Here is a 20910-nt window from a genome sequence, read left to right on the forward strand (position 1 = left end):
ATATCCAAAAGATATGAGTATAAAAACTCTACTGGCTAAGTCAACAGGAAAATGTAGGTATCATCCATTACCCAGCTAACTATGGCAGAGGCTGGTATGTGCCTCCAACTCCTACTAGTAGTAACAGAAGCTAAAACTACTGATGGTATGATATAAAAAATCACCAGAGACTATAATCCTTGATCTCTATTAAGGTTAACCATGCTCAATGGCTAACCCATCACATGAAATATGTGCTACAACAACCAGATAGGTACTAAATAAAGAATACTAATACATGTCAAACTATAAAATTAAACATCATACCTATATGTCGTCTGGAGATGTTCCATCGCTGTCCAGTCCCCAACTTCTGACCTCAAAGTTCCGAACATGAAAATCACCAGAAATCCATATAAATCCGAAATGAAAGTCCAAAACATATACGTAATGGAAAATCTGTGCAACCAAAATAGCTACCCAGTTTGACTCGCAAACTTGGGCTAGCTCAATATATCCAGAATACTAAAAGTAGGTATCACACCCTGCTCTGATACCAATAAATTGGTATCAGATAAATCTCGAAAATCCAACACACGGAAACCAAACAAGTATCGCCAAACTTTGGCGCTCTGATACCATATAAATTGGTATCAGGTTATCCCAAATATCCAAAATACGAAAACAACGATCGTAAAACTTAGGCTCTAATACCAAATAAATTGTCACGCCCCGGAGGAGTCCCTGTCCAAAGAAATCTCGGCAGCATATCCCCTGTACGGCGGACAATCTGAAACTTTCTACAATCACCCTATACCTCAGCCACATGCGGTTGGAATAATAACAATAATAAAACAATCAACACACAGTTAATATCATTTTCAGCCTCTGGCTGACACAACCACGTAGTTTAATAGTAAACAAATAGAACAGTAATACGATGACTCGAAAACAACCCTACTCAACTACACTCGTAAAGCTCAAATCCGATTTTTCCTACTCCACTACACTCGTAAAACATAAATCCGACAAACTCACCTCTTCTGCCGTCCAGGCAGGCATGGAGTAAAACATATCTAAATCATACCAAAATCCATCAACGATAAAAATCCATACAAGATCCATAAGTAAAACATTACAAGACCAAAACATAGTTTGATAGAGAAAACTAAAACAACAACTTGTGATCAGAAGAAGACTAGCACTACGTGCAATGGGGACACGTGACTAGAACTGTTCCGGACAGCCTCAACCTGAAAATATGAACGGAGGAGGGTGTGACTCTAACACTCAGCAGGTACAACTGATATGCACAATAAGGAATATAACAACTAGCACTAATCATGCGTACAGTCTCCTGATACAAGAAAGATAATATGCAACTAAAGAATACAGGAGAAAACTGTACTAACCAGGACCAAGGTATAAAGGCAACAGTGTAACACCCCTAGAAAGCCTAGATAAGAAAATAAGGGTAATGAGAGTACGAATGAAAAGAAGATGTAAATATTCTATATTAAGATGGATTTAGATGATTAAAACTTTATGAAAGAAAAATAAAGTTGAGAATATAAATCATCTATGCATGATTTAAAATGTATGGAATTAATATGGACAAAAGGAAGAAATATGAGATAATAGATATATGTATGAAATATTTATGCATAATGCATAATATAGTAATATACGAATTATTATGTACAAAAGAAAATAAAATGTTAGAAGAGAGATTGAACCTTGGATCTCTTGTAGGGAACATGTATAGGATACCAAAGGGGATAGGAGAATTATTAGTAAAGAGAGGAAGGATTAAGTAGTTAAGAATAAGAAAGGATTCTTTCTACTTAAAAAGAAAAAGAAGTAAAAATATGCATAACCAAGTTTTGAACCTTGGTTCTCTTGTGGATGCATGCATGTGTTAACCAATTGGGATAAGAGAGGATATTGTAAGAGGAGAGATAGAAAATTTTATTAAAGGAGAGAAAAGAGAGAGATTAAGAGAGAACTCACAAGGCATATCTCTAGAATATTCCTATCATAAAGAAGAGGAATAAATGGGGAGGATGAATCAAGTCAAATTTCCTCCCCTCATTTTAGTATAAATAGGCATGGAGGGGTGACTTCAAATTCATCCTCCACTCCTCTCCCTCTCCTCCTCCCTCTTGTGCCGAGACCCCCCTCTCTTCTTCTTCTTGTTGCCATGCAACACAAGAGGAAGGAAGCTCCTCTTCCTCCTCACTCCCTCCCTCTTCTTTCTTCCTTGTTGTTGCCGAGCAACACAAGAGGGAGAAGCTTCTTCTTCCTCCCCTCTCCACCAAAAGACCTAGCCACTCCTTTCCCTCCATTGGTGCCGAACCTAGCAAGCAAGAAGAAAGGTCCAAGCAAGTTCTCAATTCTAGAAAACTTAAGCGAAGAAGGTAAGCTTCCCCTCACCTGTGGTACAAGGCTTTTATGTGATTTTCGGATTTATAAGGATTAGAAAACCTAGGAAAGAATTTAAGAAAATTCGGCTAAAGAAAAGGTTTTCAAATCAAGGATGATTTAAACAAGACCTCATTTCATGATAAGATTTTCTATGCTATGTAGAAGGATTCCTTTCCATGATTTTATATTGATATGATGTATGATCAGAGGAGTATCTAACCTTAGGATTTCAACCAAAAATATTTTAAAGAGGTGAGTAAGATTATTGTCTAACCGAACTAAGTGCAAGGTTCCTTCTATGAAATGCTATACATAATGTTATGTAATATGTCATGATATGTGATAGCATAGGAAATGCTAAACATAATGAGGAGAAAATGAAATTATGTTATATTCCATGATATGTGATAGCATAGGAAATGCTATACATAATGTTATGTAATATGCCATGATATGTGATAGCATAGGAAATGCTAAACATAATGAGGAGAAAATGAAATTATGTTATATGCCATGATATGTGATAGCATAGGAAATGCTATATATAATGTTATGTAATATGCCATGATATGTGATAGCATAAGGAAATGCTATACAAAATGAAGAAATGAAATTATGTTATGTAATATGCCATGATATGTGATAGCATAGGAAATGCTATACATAATGAAAAGAAATGCATGAAAGATTGTTAAGGACATGATATGATAGTTATGCATGATAAGTTATTTTTGTATGGGTTTGTACCATGGGTGGGCTCCGTAAACGCCCCGGGGTCGATGGAGTAAGACTCGGGCCTCGTCAGTAATGGGCCTCTGAATGCCCTAGGTCGATGGAGTAAGACTCGGGCCTAGTATGTATGCATGATAGGGTTCAAGACTTGCTACCTTGGACCTACCTATGAAGAGCGCGTATTATGTATGTGGTACAAACCGGGATCCCCTTAATGATGATATTAATTTCAAGTACTTATTAGTATAAGTTTTCAAATTCATGATGCATTGCCTACATATGTACTTGAATTATCTGATGATTAGATATAATGTCACGTGATAATATGATATGAATATGATACCCTTGTATGTCGTATGCTTATGATACCTCGCATGATATTGATATGCAATGATATGAATTCGGTTTTAGTGAGTAGGAAAGGAACTTACTGAGCCATGAGTGCTCATAGCTTACTTTCCTTGTACCGCAGATAAAGAAGCTGGATGAGCTAGAGGAGCAGATAGTGATGTGTGTGGTGGTGGCTCGGCAAAGAACGATCCGGACAAATTAATATGATTAGTTATAGAATCAACATATGCACATTTGAACAAATCAGAATATGTGATATTATGCTTAATAAATTAAATTCTTTAAAGTTTTATTCTTCCGCTGTTATAACTAAAGCATGTACGTAAGTAGTATAAGAACGTTGCGCCACCTTTGGTTGGGTAAGAAGGGTGGGCGTTACAAACAGGGTCGTTAAACCGAGGGTGTCATAATCCTGTATGCATGTCAATCATATGCAACCATATAAATGCAACATGTAAATGCAGCAAACACAAACAATAAATGCATCATGCATATGATTCCAATGACATGGTCACCCCTGACGCCAGTCAGCCATCTCACACACAATGGTGAGTCCGAGTGGGTAGGGCTGTGACAACCGTGCACTCTGACATCACTGCCCCTGATGAGTGACCGAGTGGACGGGATGCTGTTGGAGTACACACATACTCCTACCCCAAATCATAAATGGGGGAGCGTAATGCTCTCATCTCCCAGTACACGATGACGGGGAGGAATCTCAGCCGGCTACCACGCTGAGTCACACTACCCATGAGCGGACCAACGAAGCCAAAGAAAGTCCAACTGCCTGCCGTCTACAACGCTGCAACACTAAACCAACGGAGTCAAACAGATCGGAACTGTCTGCCGGCTACCACGCAGAGTCACCAGACCAACGGAGCCAAACAGCAGAACTGCCACACACCTATCTGATATACCATTAATGTAACGCCCACCCTCCCTGCTACTCAAAGGGACGGGGCTACTGACTTACTTAACTATTCCAGGATACATACATATTCAAAAATTCTTTCTTATAACATAAAGCAGCGGAAATGTCATAGAGTTATACTGGAATGTAACATAATTACAATGGTTCATGTCAAACATAAGAAAACATTATACCAGGTCTTATTTGTCTTAGCCGAGCCACTGCCACACACACCTCCTTGTCTCTCCTGCAGCTCCCTTAGGTCATTCATCCCTTGCCTTTATCTGTGGTATAAGGAAGTAAGATATGAGCACACGAGCTCAGTAAGATTCTTTCCTACTCACAAAATTCATATCTCAAGCATAATCATACAAGCATATCATCAATGAAAAAACATAATTATCAATAGGTGAGCATAGTTTCTTAACATAACATATTCTTATGAATCATGTTTCTAACATATCATAAACAAAGTAATCATATGAGGTAAATCATGAGAAGCACAACATATCATGAAACATAGAAAGGAACATATCATATAAGCATGGGTGCATTATGCAAAATGCCTTTTTAAAACATATGCCATGTTGAGTGCAAAATGTCTTTAAACATATCTTTTAATACTTGAACATAATATCATCATCATGAGGGCCCGGCTTGTACCACATACATACATAAATGCGCGCAATCCCTAGTACAGGGTAGCTAGCCCCGAACCTACTAGGGATCTAGACCCGTTCATAGTCCGTCGGTCTAGGGGCGTACTATGGAGCCCATCCCTTTTTACTAGACCCGTTCATAGTCCGTCGGTCTAGGGGCGCTTATGGAGCCCACCCTTGGTACAAGCCATACAAAGTAAAGTACATGTCATGCATATCATATCATCATAATTGTCATATCATATCATCATAAATGTCATGCTCTTGTCTTAATCATGAAGAGTGCTCTTAATCCCAAATTAAGGGAAGCAACTCCTTGCCATTTTCTTATCATATAATAAGGCATGCATTCTTGGCACATGGCCATCATATAAAACCATTATCATGCTTGGTTCATAAGCTTACATGGATGAGCATGCAACATATTGAAATCATACATGCTTGAGTACATAATCATCATAAGGATCATCTCATGCATAATTCATAACATACATAATCAACATGTTACTGATCTTATCATAAAGCATGCACACTTAAACATAAAACATATCATAAACAAATTCATGGCTTGCTAAGTTTAAGTTTAAAACTTTCTTGAATTCTAAGTTATAGTCATGGTCGAAAGTTCATAACAAAAGAATACTCCTAAGACACATACAACATGAATACTTAGCAAATCTCATAACATATCATAAGAAGTCTATGAACATACTAAATTAGGTTTTGAGTTTCATGAACCCTAACACCTTATCATAGCCGAAACATCATATAACCAGAAGTAAACTTCTAAGCAACACATGAACATAAATACTTAGCCAAATTGCTAACATATCATAAGGAAGTCTATGAGCATGCTAGATTAGGTTTTGAGCTTTATGAAACCCTAAATTCTTATCATGGCCGAAACTTCATAAGCCAAGAATATACACTTCTAAACAACATGTAACATGAACACCTAGCTAATTCCATCATATACCATAAAGAAGTCTATAAGCACACTAAATTAGGTTTGGAGCTTCATGAACCCTAAGGATTCATCATGGCCGAAACTCCATCATGTAGGAAATGAACTTCTAAGCAACATATAAGTACAAGTTTCTATCCCATTTTATAACATATCATCAAGAAACCTATGAGCATACTAACTTAGGTTTTGAGCTTCATGAACCCTAAAAATTATCATAGCCGAAACATCATGCAACAAGAAGTAGACTTCTAATAAATCTTTTAACATGAATACCTAGCCAATTTGATAACATATCACAAGGAAGCCTATGAACATGCTAAATTAGGTTTAGAGTTTTATGAAACTCTAAATCACTATCATGGCCGAAACTTCACAACTAAGACATGAACTTATGAACAACATGTAAACATAAATCTTCTTAGTAAATTTCATAACATATCACATGGAGGTCTATGATCATACTAAATTAGGTTTTGAGTTTCATGAACCCTAATATTTACATCATGGCCGAAACTTCCTCAAGCAAAAACATAGCTTCTAAACAACATATGAACATGAATCTCTAGCGAATTTCATAAAACATCATAAATAAATCTATGAGCTAGTTAGATTAGGTTTTAAGCCTCATGAACCCTATTTTTTTATCATGGCCGAAACTTTCTTCGAGCAAGAACATAAATTCTAGATAACATATGAACATGAATCTGTAGCAAATTTCATAACACATCATAAATAAATCTATGAGCAAGTTAGATTAGGTTTTAAGCCTCATGAACCCTATATTTTTATCATGGCCGAAACTTTCTTCAAGCAAGAACATAAATTCTAGATAACATATGAACATGAATCTCTAGTAAATTTCATAACACATCATAAATAAATCTATGAGCAAGTTAGATTAGGTTTTAAGCCTCATGAACCCTATATTTTTATCATGGCCGAAACTTTCTTCAAGCAAGAACATAAATTCTAGATAACATATGAACATGAATCTATAGCAAATTTCATAACACATCATAAATAAATCTATGAGCATGTTAGATTAGGTTTTAAGCCTCATGAACCCTATATTTTTATCATGGCCGAAACTTATATAAAAAGAGAGAAGGTTAATAAACATCTTAATAAGAAGATCAAGCTTAACATCACACACATAATTTCCTTTCTAACTAAATTCATATAATAACCTACTAAAGTTCATAAGCATGGTTTCTTCTCTTCTTTTTATTTCTAATTCTAAGAGTTCAAATCTTTCGAGAAATACCATAAGCAACTTGTACCACAGGTGAGAGAATACTTACATCCTTATTCGCTTAAGGAAAAGGGATCTTGCTTGTGGAGCCTTCCTAGAGAGGGCTCTTCTTTGTTTTTGGGTTTCGGCAAGGAGAGGTAGGGGAAGGTCCTTGGTCATGGTGAGGAAGAGGAGGGAGGAGGAAGAGAAGAAAATGAGTTTTATTCTTAAATTCCCCTTTTATTCATCATGAGAGGAGGAGGGGAAAATGTACTTTTCCTTCTCCTTTCTTTTACTTCTCCTTAATGAAAAAGATGAAGTAAAAATCCTCTTTTCTTTTTGAGAGGGGGAGGCAATTCTAACTTCTCCTTCTCAATGAAAAATCTCTTTTCTTACCCTTAACTATATTGTCACTTCTTTCTTTAACAATAATTTCTCTTGGTCTATTGGTTAACACATGCATATATCTAGTAAGAGATCTAAGGTTCAAGCCTTGGTCATCTCTCTTTTTGGTTCTATTTTTATTTTTATTATTTTTTTTAAATTCCACATAAGGCCTATTTTTATTCATGATAAAAATATCTAAAATCTCGCTAAGTACTTTATGGGTGTTACAGTCCCCCATACCTCATAAAAGTTCGTCCTCGAACTTAAAATAATTCCGGTTACTTAGGTGACCTACAACTTCCGGCTGAGTGCATCAGCCACTTTGTTCGCCTTTCCCGGATGATAAAAGATCTCGTAGTTGTAGTCCTTGACTAGTTCGAGCCATCTTCTTTGTCTCATGTTCAGGTCCTTCTGGGTGAAGAAATATTTCAGACTTTGATGATCTGTATGGATCTTACACAGCGCTCCATATAGATAGTGTCTCCATATCTTAAGAGCGAAGACCACGGCTGCTAGTTCCAAATCGTGTGTAGGATAATTTTTCTCGAGTTCCTTGAGTTGCCTGGATGCATAGGCAATGACCTTGCCATATTGCATGAGTACAGCTCCGAGTCCCGATTTAGAAGCGTCACTGTACATATCAAATCCTTCGCTGCTTTCCGGAAGAGTAAGAATTAGAGCACTGGTCAGTCTCTTTTTCAGTTCTGTGAAGCTTTTTTCGCAGTCATCTGTCCATTCGTACTTTCTATTTTTACGAGTGAGGGCCGTCATTGGTGCTGCGTGTAACGCCCTGCCCCTCCTGCTAAGGCGACGGGGGTTACTTGCGACACATACATACTTAACACAGCGGAAGTCTTACTTAGAGAATTTAAAAACCTTTTCTTACTTAAAAATCACCATAGACATAAAGGAACCACATAGCATACCTATCATAATTTTTTTGAGTCTTGATACCCAAACACATACTTAAGGTCATAGAGTCATAAAATGAAAACATCAACATGGCATATTTCTTATTAAACAAAAGCAGGTCTTTTCCTTTAGCCAGTCCACTACCGCACACATCCTTCTAGCCCCTCCTGCTGCTCCCCTAGTACATTCATTCCTTGCCTTTATCTGTGGTACAAGAAAGTAAGCTGTGAGCACTCATGGCTCAGTAAGTTCCTTTACTACTCACAAAAACCGTAAAGCATATTAAAATCCCAAGTCATAAGGCATAAAGACAAATGTATCATGTCAAGAGCATATCATGGCATATCGTAACATAACATAAAGTATCATGGCATAACATAACATAATCATCAAACGTATCCTGTCATAGCATAACATCATCATAACTATCATGGTATAATCATAAAGTATAAGCATGGTAAACTCCTAACATATATCATGCAACATATGCAACATGTCTTTTGAAAACTTATACAATACATACTTAAACATAATCTCAACATGATTGGGTCCCCAGCTTGTACCACATACATAAATGTGCGCGTCCTATGTAGGTTCAAGATAGCAAGTCTTGAACCCTACAAGGCATACATACTAGGCCCATTTCTTAGTCCATCGACTTAGGGGCACTTAGGAGCCCATTCCTAACGAGGCCCGTTTCTTAGTCCATCGACCCCGGGACGCTTATGGAGCCCACCCTTGGTACAAGTCATACATAAAGTAAAGTAGCATGTCATACATATCATAGTTCTTATTCTTTCATGCATATCATGTTTCTTGACATATCATAAAACATGCATTTTTTTTGGGCACACAGCACATGCATGAATCATAGCATACAACATGAACATATCACTTATCATATCATAAAGCATGCATATTTGGGCACACAGCACATACATGAATCATAAGCTTGCATAATGAACATATCATTTTATCATATCCTAAAGCCTGCATGATTGAACACATAGCACATACATGGATCATAAGCATACATAAAAGAGCATATCACTTATCATAAAAGACATAACCATTCATGGAATAATTAAATAACATCTCTTGATTCATTCATAGCATGTGAGGTACATCTAGGTCACTAAACCCATATGGCCGAATGTCATGAGTAGAGGCATGATCTCTATACAACATACAAACATAAAAATCTCATGCTATCTTCACATACTAGCATAAGAAAGGTCATAAGCATGTTAACCTAAATTTTTAAGCCCTCCTAGGTTTCCAATTCTTTCATGGCCGAAACCTTTCATGAAGAGAAATCAAGTTCTAAGCAACATGCAAACATGTAAACCCTAACCCATATCATATCATATTTCATAAGGAACTACTTAAGCATATTTAGTTTGGGTTCTAGGTTCCTTAAGCTCCTAATCTTATCATGGCCGAACCCTAGCATGTCTCATCCAAGGTTACAAGTAGCATGGAAGTGTTGAACCTTAAGCCAATATCTTATACATTTCATGAGGAACAACATAAGCACATTTGTTTTAAATTTCAAACTTCCTAGACCCATTAACTTGTAGTGGCCTAACCATACCTATCATGGAACTAGGTTTTTAGTGGCATAAGAGCATGGAAAACACAACTACATTTCATATCATGCATCACAAGACATCATAAGCATATATAAGTTGGGTTCTAAATTTTCTCTAGGCCTTTAAACTTGTAGTGGCCGAAACACATCAAGCATGGGACTAAGTTTCTAGTGGCATAAGAGCATGGAAACCACAACTACATTTCATAGTACTTATCACAAGAAACATCATGAACATATGTAAGTTGGGTTCTAAGTTTTCCTAGGCCTTTAATCTAAAGGTGGCCGAAACATGTGAGCTTGGTTTTGTTTTTCATATGGCCTAAAAGCATGGAAACCCTACCCAATTCTCATGGCATCATAACAAGGAACAACATGAGTAAACTTAGTTAAAAATCTACACATCCTAGCTTTAAAACTTAGTGTGGCCGAAAGTTACATGTAACCAAAATTCTATGTAACAAGCAACCATAAAAACATCAACTAGTTTCATATCATTTATCAAGAAGGTCATGAGCCTCCTAGCCTTGGTTTAAACTTTCCTAGACTTCAAATCTCATCATAACCGAATCTTCATAAGCATGAAATAAGATTCATAACTAACATACAATCATGGCATAACATTTTAGCTTCATGTCTTGTCTTAGGAGAAATCTTAGCATGCTTAGTTTTAGGTTTAAAACTCTCCTAGGCCTTTACTTCTTCCATGGCCGAATATTCATGAGCATGGAAATGGAGTTTCAAACAACATACAAGTAAGAGAAAAAGTTAACAACCTCATTATCATAGGGTACATAACACAAGAATAAGGAAACATGCTTAGTTTGAGTCTTAAACTTACCTAGTCTTCTTGTTCATGCTTGGCCGAGAGTCTAAGGCTTATGGATCTAAGTTTTCATTATTTATTCTAGCGTGGAAACCTTAGATTAACCTCTTACATAAAAATACATGTCACAAGAAAAATAATGAGCATATCTAGTTACAAATTTCTTAGGCTCTTCTTCTTGTTTTGGCCGAATTTTTCATAAAGCAAGTCCTAGGTTTTTAAGCGATCTATCTTCATGGAAAACCATATAAACTATTGTACCACAGGTGAGGGGAAGCTTACCTAGTGTTCACTTGTAAATCTTTAAAGAATTGGTACCCTTGGTGAAGAGGAAGAAGGGAGCTTCTTCTTCTAGCACTCCTTTTGATTTCTCTTGCTTGGAAGGGTACACCTTGAAGGCTCCTTCTTGTAGTTTAGTTTTCTCTTAGGGAGAAACCTAAACTTGGCTTGTGGAAATGAGGGAGGAGGCTTCTAGTTTCGGCAAGGGTGAGGGAGAAGGAAAAAAATGAAATCCTTTAGTTCCTTTCCTTTTTATGCTAAGTGGGTGGAAGTTACAAAGATGAACTTTGCTTCCTTTCCTCCTTAATTCATGCATGTATCTTTCTAATGAGAATATGTCTTCATTCCTTCCCCTTAACTCTTCTCTTCATTGTTCTCTTAAACTCCATGAAAATAGAGAAGAAAAAGGAAGAAAGACAACTTGTCTTTTGCTACTCCTTTTTCTTAACCAAGAGGTAAACAAGGGGAAGAAAGTTACTTCATTTTCTCTTGTTCCCTCACTTAATTATATCTTTACTTTTAACTACAATTTCCATCATTTCCAATTCACATGTTATTCATTATCCTAGTGGTTATCATACATAATTTTATTTCTATCCTTTGTGAGAGGTTCAAGGTTCAAACTTTCACCTCTTCTTTTATTTCTCTTATTTCTTTTTCTTTTTGATTCTTCTAACCTTTATGCTCTAAAGCAACTAACACCCATATACTTATCTTATAATTTTGTGGGTGTTACACTGCAATTCTGGAGAAACCCTCTACGAACTTCCGGTAATAACCTGCTAGTCCGAGGAAACTCCTGATTTCGCTGGCATTCCTTGTCCTATTCCAGTTGCTAATAGCTTCGATCTTGGTTGGGTCTACCATTACTCCATCCTTAGAGATAACATGACCCAGAAAGATACCCGGTCGAGCCAAAATTCGCATTTGGAGAATTTCGCATATAATTGCTTTTCCCGGAGAATTTGTAATACTATTTCCAGGTGTTTGGCATGCTCTTCCTGGGTTCTTGAATAAATGAGAATATCATCGATAAAAACAACCACGAATTTGTCAAGATATATTGAGAATACCCGGTTCATCAGGTCCATGAATAGAGCAGGAGCATTTGTCACTCTGAAGGGCATTACTACGAACTCATAGTGTCCGTATTTTGTCCGGAAGGCCGTTTTTGGTATATCATCTTGTTTCACCCTCACTTGATGATAGCCAGATCTCAAGTCAATCTTGGAGAAAACAGTGGCCCCCTTCAACTGGTCGAACAAATCGTCAATCCTTGGTAAGGGATATCTGTTCTTGATTGTAACTTTATTCAGTGCTCGATAATCTATACACATTCGCATAGACCCATCCTTCTTTTTAACAAATAGTACCGGAGCCCCCCATGGTGAGTGACTAGGGCGGATAAGTCCCTTGTCAAGCAACTCCCGTAACTATTTTTGAAGTTCCTCTAATTCGACCGGCGCCATACGGTAAGGTGCTTTAGAGATCGGCCTTGTACCAGGAACTAATTCAATTCCGAACTCGATTTCCCGGTCAGGTGCTAACCCTGGTAGTTCATCCGAAAATACCTCTGGGTAGTTGCATACGACTTTGACATCTTCTGGCTTCAGTTCCCTTTCCTGATTTGTATCTATTACATGTGCTAGAAACCCAGTGCAGCCACTGTCTAACATCTTTTGTGCCTTTAAAGCTGATAAGAACTTTTTAACTTCTTTCTTGTTTCCTCCAATGAATTCGAAGGTTGGTTCTGCTTCAGGCCAGAAAATTACTCTTCTTTTTCCGCACTCTATCGAAGCTCCGTATTTACTCAGGAAATCCATGCCCAGTATAATATCATAATCCTGCATATCCAGCACTATCAGATTACAGCAGAGTTCTCTGTCTGCAATTCTGAAAGGTGCGACTCGCAGTACATGGGTGGATGGCATCACATCTCCAGAAGGTAATGTCGTTAAAAATTTGCAATCCAAGGGTTGGGGTGGCATGTCTATCTTCCCCGTGAAAGGTGTAGAAATAAACGAGTGGGTTGCCCCGGTGTCAAATAGTACAGTAGCATACTGATTAAAGACAATTATCTGACCTGTGACGACCGTGGAAGCATTGGCCGCATCCTCCTTGGTGATGGAGAAAATTCTGACATCCGTCGCTATTGGCGGAGCTTCCAGTCTCCCTTGACTTATCTTCGGGCCTTCTATTGCAGCTTGCATCATGTGTAGCTGTGGAAGTACACCTTTGTTCGGAACCTACGGAGGAATAGGTGTCTGGATCTGAGTTGGACAATTCCGAGCCAAATGTCCTTTCATCCCACAGTTGTAGCATCTGTTTGTACCTATACGGTATACCCCTGGGTGCTTCTTTCCGCAAGTAGTACATTGAGGGAACATGAGTTGCTTGCTGGCTGGACCACTCTTGGAATCACCCCATTGCTTCCTCTTGCCACTGGGATTTCCTTTCCAGCTGGTTCGGTTACTTTGTGATTTATGTCCTCCTGACTGAGTATGATTCTTGCCCTCTTTCATTGCCTTCTGATAGTGTTCCGTGCTCAGGGCGCTGCTGATTAATTCTTCGGCGGTCTGCGGTCTATTAACTCCGCCGGCCACGTTCAAGGCTATCTCAAGTCTGAGCATCTTCAACATAAGTCTGACTCTTTCTCTCTCTGTACTGACCAATTCTGGGCACAGGCGTGCTAGGCGGTTGAATCTCTTAACGGCCTCATTGACAGATAGATCACCTTGCTGAAACTCGGTGAATTCATCATAGTGTTTATTTGTGACTCGCATATGGAAAAATTCTTCGAAAAATTCTGTCTCGAAGTCGGTCCATCTCATCTGATTTATCTGTCGTTTTGCTTTGACTCGATCCCACCACATTCTGGCATCGCCCGTAAGGCAGAACGATGCACATTTGACTTTCTCGTGCTCCGGCCAATCCAGTAACTCCACTATGCTCTCTACAGTCTTGAACCAAGCCTGTGCGCCCCATGGTTCACAGTTTCCGGAGAAAGTTTCTGGCTTCAGTCTCTGCCACTTTATCATATATGCCTCCTGACGAACCACTGGAGCTGGGCCTACCGGTGGTGCAGGTGCCGGTGGTATTGGAACAGCTGTAGATATTACTGGTACTACATTCTGGTGTCCTGGCGGGGTAACAGGATTTCCTTGTTGATTTAGCAGAGCAGTGATCATTTGCTGCTGTTCCGTAACTTGATGCTGGAGCTCGGTAACTACATGCATCAAATCAGGTGGAGGTGTTGTTTCCTCTACTCTGGTATTACGTCTTCTAGCCATCCTTATCTTCATTAATGACAACATAGCTAGCGTAAGTTATTATCATTCCTAACCGGACTAACGAAAGGTTAATGTCATTTCTAATTAGCTGTAAGTTTGTTGTGTTATTATCATCCCTAACTTACCATCATGCAACCTAAACTAAAATTGTGACTTAAAAGAATAAAGTAAGCATGCATACTATTAGAGTACCATAAATAAAATAATTAAATAAACTGAGCATAAACATTATGAATAAAATAAATAAATAACTGAGCATAAGCATAAAAGAAATAACTAAATAAACTGAACATAAGCATCATAAAATAAATAAATAAACTGAGCATAAGCATCATAAAAGAAATAAATAGATAAACTGAGCATAAACATAAAAGAAATAATTAGACTGAGCATAAACATCGTAACGAAAGCTTACTAAGCATAAAAATAATTTCTTACTTGGAGCTGCAGAAAGAGACTCGATGTGTGTGCAGTGGGAAGGCTAACCTCGCTCTGATACAAAACTATAACGCCCGCCCTCCCTGCTACTCAAAGGGACGGGGCTACTGACTTACTTAACTATTCCAGGATACATACATATTCAAAAATTCTTTCTTATAACAAAAAGCAGCGGAAATGTCATAGAGATATACTGGAATGTAACATAATTACAATGGTTCATGTAAAACATAACAAAACATTATAGCAGGTCTTATTTGTCTTAGCCGAGCCACTGCCGCGCACACCTCCATGTCTCTCCTGCAGCTCCCTTAGGTCATCCATCCCTTGCCTTTATCTGTGGTACAAGGAAGTATGCTATGAGCACACGAGCTCAGTATGATTCTTTCCTACTCACAAAATTCGTATCTCAAGCATAATCATACAAGCATATCATCAATGAAAAATCATAATCATCAATAGGTGAGCATAGTTTCTTATCATAACATATTCTTATGAATCATGTTTCTAACATATCATAAACAAGGTAATCATATGAGGTAAATCATGAGGAGCACAACATATCATGAAACATAGAAAGGAACATATCATATAAGCATGAGTGCATTATGCAAAATGCCTTTTTAAAACATATGCCATGTTGAGTGCAAAATGTCTTTATACATATCTTTTAATACTTAAACATAATATCATCATCATGAGGGCCCGGCTTGTACCACATACATACATAAATGCGCGCAATCCCTAGGACAGGGTAGCTAGCCCAGAACCTACTAGGGATCTAGACCCGTTCATAGTCCGTCGGTCTAGGGGCGTACTAAGGAGCCCATCCCTTTTTACTAGCCCGTTCATAGTCCGTCGGTCTAGGGGTGCTTATGGAGCCCACCCTTGGTACATGCCATACAAAGTAAAGTACATGTCATGCATATCATATCATCATAATTGTCATATCATATCATCATAAATGGCTTGCTCTTGTCTTAATCATGAAGAGTGCTCTTAATCCCAACTTAAGGGAACCAAATCCTTGCCATTTTCTTATCATATCATAAGGCATGCATTCTTGGCACATGGCCATCATATAAAACCATTATCATGCTTGGTTCATAAGCTTACATGGATGAGCATGCAACATATTGAAATCATACATGCTTGAGTACATAATCATCATAAGGATCATCTCAAGCATAATTCATAACATACATAATCAACATGTTACTGATCTTATCATAAAGCATGCACACTTAAACATAAAACATATCATAAACAAATTCATGGCTTGCTAAGTTTAAGTTTAAAACTTTCTTGAATTCTAAGTTATAGTCATGGCCAAAAGTTCATAACAAAAGAATACTCCTAAGCCACATACAACATGAATACTTAGCAAATCTCATAACATATCATAAAAGTCTATGAACATACTAAATTAGGTTTTGAGTTTCATGAACCCTAACACCTTATCATAGCCGAAACATCATATAATCAGAAGTAAACTTCTAAGCAACACATGAACATAAATAATTAGCCAAATTGCTAACATATCATAAGGAAGTCTATGAGCATGCTAGATTAGGTTTTGAGCTTTATGAAACCCTAAATTCTTATCATGGCCGAAACTTCATAAGCCAAGAATATACACTTCTAAACAACATGTAACATGAACACCTAGCTAATTCCATCATATACCATAAAGAAGTCTATAAGCACACAAAATTAGGTTTGGAGCTTCATGAACCCTAAGGATTCATCATGGCTGAAACTCCATCATGTAGGAAATGAACTTCTAAGCAACATATAAGTACAAGTTTCTATCCCATTTTATAACATATCATCAAGAAACCTATGAGCATACTAACTTAGGTTTTGAGCTTCATGAACCCTAAAAATTATCATAGCCGAAACATCATGCAACAAGAAGTAGACTTTTAATAAATCTTTTAACATGAATACCTAGCCAATTTGATAACATATCACAAGGAAGCCTATGAACATGCTAAATTAGGTTTAGAGCTTTATGAAACTCTAAATCACTATCATGGCCGAAACTTCACAACTAAGACATGAACTTATGAACAACATGTAAACATAAATCTTCTTAGTAAATTTCATAACATATCACATGGAGGTCTATGATCATACTAAATTAGGTTTTGAGTTTCATGAACCCTAATATTTCCATCATGGCCGAAACTTCCTCAAGCAAAAACATAGCCTCTAAACAACATATGAACATGAATCTCTAACAAATTTCATAACACATCATAAATAGATCTATGAGCAAGTTAGATTAGGTTTTAAGCCTCATGAACCCTATATTTTTATCATGGCCAAAACTTTCTTCAAGCAAGAACATAAATTCTAGATAACATATGAACATGAATCTCTAGCAAATTTCATAACACATCATAAGTAAATCTATGAGCAAGTTAGATTAGGTTTTAAGCCTCATGAACCCTATATTTTTATCATGGCCGAAACTTTCTTCGAGCAAGAACATAAATTCTAGATAACATATGAACATGAATCTCTAGCAAATTTCATAACACATCATAAATAAATCTATGAGCAAGTTAGATTAGGTTTTAAGCCTCATGAACCCTATATTTTTATCATGGCCGAAACTTTCTTCAAGCAAGAATATAAATTTTAGATAACATATGAACATGAATCTCTAGCAAATTTCATAACACATCATAAATAAATCTATGAGCAAGATAGATTAGGTTTTAAGCCTCATGAACCCTATATTTTTATCATGGCCGAAACTTATAAAAAAAGAGAGAAGGTTAATAAACATCTTAATAAGAAGATCAAGCTTAACATCACACACATAATTTCCTTTCTAACTAAATTCATATCATAACCTACTAAAGTTCATAAGCATGGTTTCTTCTCTTCTTTTTATTTCTAATTCTAAGAGTTCAAATCTTTCGAGAAATACCGTAAGCAACTTGTACCACAGGTGAGGGAATACTTACATCCTTATTCGCTTAAGGAAAAGGGAACTTGCTTGTGGAGCCTTCCTAGAGAGGGGTCTTCTTTGTTTTTGGGTTTCGGCAAGGAGAGGTAGGGGAAGGTCCTTGGTCACGGTGAGGAAGAGGAGGGAGGAGGAAGAGAAGAAAATGAGTTTTCTTCTTAAATTCCCCTTTTATTCATCATGAGAGGAGGAGGGGAAAATGTACTTTTCCTTCTCCTTTCTTTTACTTCTCCTTAATGAAAAAGAGGAAGTAAAAATCCTCTTTTCTTTTTGAGAGGGGGAGGCAACTCTAACTTCTCCTTCTCAATGAAAAATCTCTTTTCTTACCCTTAACTATATTGTCACTTCTTTCTTTAATAATAATTTCTCTTGGCCTATTGGTTAACACATGCATATATCTAGTAAGAGATCCAACGTTCAAGCCTTGGTCATCTCTCTTTTTTGTTCTATTTTTATTTTTATTATTTTTTTGCAAATTCCACATAAGGCCTATTTTTATTCATGATAAAAATATCTAAAATCTCGCTAAGTACTTTATGGGTGTTACAACTAACCCATGAGTGGTGGTGTGTACAGATACATGTAACATGCGATGTTGTAACGACCCAATTTTCCTCATTAGAAGTCCTAAAAGTACTTTAAAATATTTAGAAATACTTTAGAAAAATTTTAGAGATTTTTAGAAATTTATAGAGTATTTTTATGCAATTTTTGGGCTTCGTTTGGTATTTTTACCAAGAGGAAGAAGTTTAAAAAAAGAAAAAAAATATTATATGTTGAAGCCGGGTATTGAACCCGAGATCACGAACCCGAACCCAAGTCTTAACGAACTCAGCCCAACCATCTGGTCTACGGATGTTTTGTTAAACATATATGGAGCGATATATATTTATGTAGTAGTTAGGAACAGTAAAATAAATTGGAAATAAAAGTGCGCAACGAAGGAATCCAAGCCCAAACCTTTGATTCGGTTAAAAGCAGGCTAACCAACTGGGCTAGCAGTTGTTACTTGAACAGATAAAGGAAGAGATTTATTTAAGTAATAAGAATTAATAACAAAGAAATAAAAGGAAGAAAAAGGGGTAGCAGTCGAGAATTGAACCCCGGGCTTTTTGGCTCGGTCAAAACCCAGCCAACCAACTGTTCCGCGTATATTTCGCGAAAGAGTTGGTAGCGAAATAACCTTAAGTTAACAGAAATACCAGAGTTATAAAAGGAACTTAGGGCTTGAGAATTTCCCCAGCCCTAATTTCTCCCGAATCCTTTCTTCTCTCGCTCGCGATTTCCTCCTCTCGCGTGCGCGGCGATTTTTGCCCGAGCGAAACCGAAGCCGAGATTAGGGTTTTCTCCGGCGTCGGCTTGAGGTTCTCTGAGGGGTTTCTTCACCTCCTTAAGCTTTTCTCGTCGAGGAGAAACGGAGAGCACGAAGAGGAGCCAGAAATTTCAATCTTCCGAGCCCTAGAAGCACTAGAAGGTTTCTCCTTCGGCTGTGAGTCAAGGGAATGAAGGTATGCATTTTCTCACCTACGGTAGGGTAGCTCGGATTTTTGTTAGCTTCTTGTTTCTCTCGGAGCTTGTTGGGCAGTTCGGGTTTTGATGCAGTGTGGTTGGATTTGAATCCTGTTTTGGTTTCTAGCGCAGCTAAGTTTTTGTGAATTTTATTCGTTGACCATGGGATTCATTGATTCTGCCGTGACCTTTAAAGAAAGATCAGAATGGGTAGAGTTCAAGCATGTGGTTTTACCTCAAGCTTTGTAGCTAGAATTCAGATTTTGTTGTCCTAGAGCATGAAGAACAATTAATGTTGCATAATTTAGTTTTAAGGTTGTGCTGGATTCTTGCTTGTTTGCTACCGTAAATCACAAAGAAAAGAAGTAAATAGTATAGTTTAAGCATGTGATTAGATGGTTCCTTTTTGTTAGATTTGCAGATTTAGTAGTTTATGTAGCCTTGTATTAATTCGGATTAAAGTGGCTAGTAAGGTTCAGATTTGTGCTTACTATGCTATCATGTTCTAGTCACAATAGAAGTTGCGTATGTTTCCAACTATGTTATTGTTTAGAGAATTTTCTATATTAGTATGAACAACTTCATTTGAAGCTTAGAGCAGTCCTCTTTGGAGCTGCTGTACAGTACAGAGTTGCCTAAAGATTCTGTAGATTTATTGAAGTGTCAGTGGTAAAGCATGCTTAAAGGTTTCCTTTACTCTATAAAAACATAAGTTGTGAATAAGTTTTTGTGTATAGGTCTTTATGTTAAAGTATTACAGCAAGTTTAACTTGGCATAGTTAAGGCATGTGAGTTAGATTCTTTAGTCTTATGATTTAGCATGTTGTTGGACTTTCTTATTTGTTATTAGTAAAGCATGTGTAGTTTCTTTATTACTAGAATAGCATAAGCAGTATTGAATTAGGATTTGGACAGATTTGTGTGCTTTCACTTGATTACAATGTTATATCGGTTTCCTCATGATGGCTAATTCTCTAAACAGATTTAGAGGGTTATAGGATGAATGCGGTGTTGGTTTATTAGTAGCATGAAGAATTTTATTAAAAGTATGCAGATTTTGTTAAGCTTAGTATGCAGATTTTGTTAAGCTTAGTATGCAGATTTTAGATAAGCTTAGTATGCAGATTTTGTTAAGCTTAGTATGCAGATTTTGTTAAGCTTAGTATGCAGATTTTAGATAAGCTTAGTATGGAGATTTTAGATAAGCATAGTATGCAGATTTTGTTAAGCTTAGTATGTAGATTTTAGATAAGCTTAATATGCAGATTTTAGTTAAGCTTAGCATGCAGATTTATGTTAAACTTTGTATGCAGATTTTTGTTTAAGCATTTCAATGTTAGAATTTGTTTAAACATTTCAGTTTTGTAAGGGGCATTCTTTAATAAGAAAAGTATAAGAAAGATAAAGACAAGAAAGAAAAAGGCCAAGGCCTTAAGTAGATCCCAAAG

This window comes from Zingiber officinale, chromosome 1A (assembly GCF_018446385.1).
Source record: "Zingiber officinale cultivar Zhangliang chromosome 1A, Zo_v1.1, whole genome shotgun sequence".
Classification (NCBI taxonomy): domain Eukaryota; kingdom Viridiplantae; phylum Streptophyta; class Magnoliopsida; order Zingiberales; family Zingiberaceae; genus Zingiber; species Zingiber officinale.